The 3,952-nt window shown below is 42.3% G+C and overlaps 1 pseudogene; it reads left to right on the top strand.

The window, feature by feature from the left end:
- Positions 1-2,985: 2,985 nt before the first annotated feature.
- On the top strand, positions 2,986-3,901 carry LOC123323770 (annotated as a pseudogene).
- The last annotated feature ends 51 nt before the right edge of the window (positions 3,902-3,952 follow it).

Genomic DNA, 3,952 nt, shown 5'->3' with positions numbered 1-3,952 from the left:
CTGCATCATATTATGCATACATCTTGGATTTCTTTCCTGTCCTTTCCATTCCTTTGCTTCCCCTCCCTCCCTCCCTCCGTCTCTTCTTTCTTCTTTCCTCCTTTCTTTCTTTCATTCTTTGTTTCTTTCTTTTTCTTTTCTCTCTTTCTCCCTCCCTTCTCTCTCTCCTACCTCACACCCATGCCCCTCCCTCCCGTCCTTCCTCTTTCTCTCCTTTCTTTCCTTCGTTCTTCCCTTCTTCCTTCCTTTCTTTCTCCCTCCCTTCTCTCTCTCCTACCTCCCACCCACGCCCCTTTCTTCCTTCCTTCCTTCCTTCCTTCCTTCCTTCCTTCCTTCCTTCCTTCCTTCCTTCCCTCCCTCCATTTGTTTACGCTAACTGGGACACATTAATTTGTCCAAAGCTTTTATCCCCTTGCTTGGCACAGTATCCAAATAAGCTGTGGCCCTAAGGGTAGTTTTTCTAAGTATGTCACAGCCACACCTATCAGGTGGTGAAATTCATGCAGCTCAAGACTGAAACCAGTTCCTGACGGTTAGCAGATGCTGTAGGCCGTTGCTAACCATGCTGGAGAAGGCTATTTTTTGACACCTGCGACACTGTGGATGAGAGAGAGGGGAAATACTGGCCTTCCTCCCTCTCAAGGATGTGCCTGGAGGCGTGGATTGGATAGGAGAATGGCTGCTTCCCTTCTGTCACCCGCTCAGTGTCCACATGCCCTGCACCCACCGGAAGTGGGATTGTCTGTTTGCCAGAGTTGCAGTGGCCTGAAAATAGTCCTTTCATTTTCAGGGGAATGGACCCCATTCTGGAGAAAAGGGAGCTTTTAATACGTTCTGCAGTTACGCTTAAGCACTGCTCACTGGGGTCTCTCTTTATACATCAAGTAAAAGGATCCCTCCCCGCAGTATGCAATGAGACAGAGGTCCTGTCTGCACAACAACTTTGTGTCCTTACACAGAATTACATCCACGTGGGGAGCACGGTGCCTCAGCAGGAAGTCCGGAGCAGCACGGTGACCACAGTGCAGTCAGACAGTCCTTCCGCTGCCTACCTCTGTGGCCTCCCCCTGGCCTCCTGGATGACAGGGGGCACTGCTGCCCCACCTCTGCCCTGTGCACCAGTTGCCCAGGTGCGAAAGCATATGCAACCTCACGAGTCTGGAGCCGCATTGGGCCGGCAGCTCCCTTTCCCCTACTAGTGGTACCCGGCATAGCCGGAGCTCTGCTTGTTGTAGAGCTAAAGACAATCAGCTCAAGGCCATCTGGGTTGGTTAGACTGCCACGGCCCGGCGTGAACGTGGGGCCTTGCGTTTCTGAACACGAAGGCGGTGATTGTGTTCGGTGGGTGCCGACCGGGTTCATGGTATTACAAGGAAGGGAAAGCTGTGTTGTACGATGGGAGACCCAGGGATTTAGAGTATAGGGCGTCTTTACACTGTTGGCCCCAAATATAGTGAGCAAGTTCCCTTAGATTCCTTATATACAAGAAAAGTCACCTGCCTTTCTCATGTGGATTATAGCATTATAGTTCTCTTGGTTGAACTACTCAACAAAAGTCCCACTAGTAAGGGGGAGTGGTTGGCTCAGTCTGTAGAGCATGTGACTCTTGATCTTGGGGTCCTGAGTTCAGCCCCATGTTAGGTGTAGAGTTTCTTTTAAAAAAAAAAAAAGGGAGAGAGAGAGATTTTACTTAACAGCTTAGAAAAAGGGTGGTGGACCTGAGTGGCTCAGTTGGTTAAGTGTCTGACCCTTGATCTCACCTCAGGTTTGATATCAAGGTTGTGAGTTCAAACCCTGCTTTGGGCATGCAGCCTACCAAAAAAATTGTTTACTTAAAAAAAGAAGTACTTCTCTTTTTTCACTATATATTCATTTTCTTATGTTTTCAATTTTCCCTGCTATTATACATGCTTACTGACATAATTTTTATGAGTCTATGATAGTCCATTTAGAGGTTTGCACTATGTGAACTATTCCTCACATCCTATGTGAGAACTTGGTGGACCCAGGTCCTCTGGGGTCCTTGGTCTGTGTTCTCATCTCATTATTTCTTTTTCTCTTGTCTCTACTAAGGAAATCGTAGGAAACACAAATTTCATTATTTAGGAAACTATATGATTCTCTATATAAAGAATTAATGAAATATAATATAATATAATTCAATTTTGAGGAGTTAATAAAACTGGCCCAATTAAAATATATTCTCATTTTAACTGAATAAAATTTTCATTTTTTTACATTTAAATGCTGATATTTACAAATTACAGATTAAATTATAAATACAGATTAAGCTAGTTTTTATAGTATATCATTACTGATGATTTTAGAAAGATGTATAAATAATACATTTCATTTTCTTTAAGCTTTATCCAAATAAAAAATGAGACAGAAAATTGAGTTCCATATGCTACTCATTTATTCAGGTATTTAAGGGATTATATTGAGCAACTACTATATACCAGGCATTGTGTAGCCATTCAGTTTACACAGAGGGCAAAACAATGATTTCACATTGGGAAGCTTAAGTTCTGATGAGTTAGAATGACCATAAAAAAGAAATTTAGTTCATAAGTTATTGAATATGTAAAAGATGAAAAGTGATTTGCAGAATACATCAAAGGACAGCACAGTAAGGAGAAATAGGCAAGTCGGGGGTTACTGAGATTTTAAGTACACTGTTCAGGGTGGGTCTCATTTAAAAAGTGACCTTTGACAAAAGATTGAACTGCATTTAAGAATACGGAATTAAGACTACACGGAGCTAACAGCTTTCTCAATAGACCAATATCATCAGTTGATTCAAACAAATAAATGGCCATGTTGTAAACCAAGCCCACTTCCAAAGCTGGTTGAGAGTCTGTTGACTTGAACTGCAAAATATGCATCACTCTCATTTTATTATGCTTCTAAATGTAAATGAGTTTGAGATTTATGCCACTGCACTTTAGCTCTATTTTTTTCTATTTTAGGAAAAGAGTGGAGTTCATGATGGGGCATGAGAATCACAGTTTCACCAGTGATTTCATTCTTTGAGGACTCTTTTCTTCTTCTCAATCAAGTCTAGTTTTCATCTCCTTTATATTCATCATTTTTATTATGACTATAACAGAAAACACAATCATGATCCTCCTTATCCTCAGGGACTCAAGACTCCATACTCCAATGTATTTCCTGCTCAGCCATCTGTCTTTCATGGACATCTTGCATATTTCCAACATTGTTCCCAAAATGGTCACTGACTTTCTGTCAGGCAGCAGAACTATTTCATTCGCAGGTTGTGGCTTCCAGATATTTCTATCCCTCACCCTCCTGGGTGGTGAGTGCCTTCTCCTGGCGGCAATGTCTTACGATCACTATGTAGTCATCTGTCACCCACTGCGCTATCCCATTCTTATGAATGACTATGTCCGCATTCTCATGGCTAGAGGGTCCTGGATTGTTGGGACCGTCAACTTCATAGTCCACACAGCTTATGCACTCCAGTTGCCCTTCTGTGGCCCAAGAGCCATTGATCACTTTTTCTGTGAAGTCCCTGCCATGTTGAAGTTGTCCTGTGTGGACACAACACTCTATGAACGAGGAGTTTATGTAAGTGGCTTAATTTTTCTCCTTGTCCCTTCCTCCCTAATCCTTGCTTCTTATGTCCAAATTCTCCTTACTGTTCTTCAAATGAAATCATCAGAAGCACAGAAAAAGTCATTTTCTACCTGGTTCCTTCCACATGATTGTGGTCACAATGTACTATGGGCCATTTATTTTCACATACATGAGACCCAAATCATACCACGCTCCGGGCCAGGACAAATATTTGGCAATATTCTATACCATCCTCACACCCACACTGAACCCTATCATCTACAGTTTTAGGAATAAAGATGTTCTGAAGGCAATGAAAAATATGCTCAAAGTAACTTTCTCCATTAAAGATAGTAATAAAAATGCTTGAAGCATG

Source organism: Neomonachus schauinslandi, unplaced genomic scaffold, assembly GCF_002201575.2.
Source record: "Neomonachus schauinslandi unplaced genomic scaffold, ASM220157v2 HiC_scaffold_796, whole genome shotgun sequence".
Taxonomy (NCBI): Eukaryota; Metazoa; Chordata; class Mammalia; order Carnivora; family Phocidae; genus Neomonachus; species Neomonachus schauinslandi.
The sequence above is the reverse complement of the archived record's forward strand: the minus strand, read 5'-3'. Positions and strand labels throughout refer to the sequence as shown.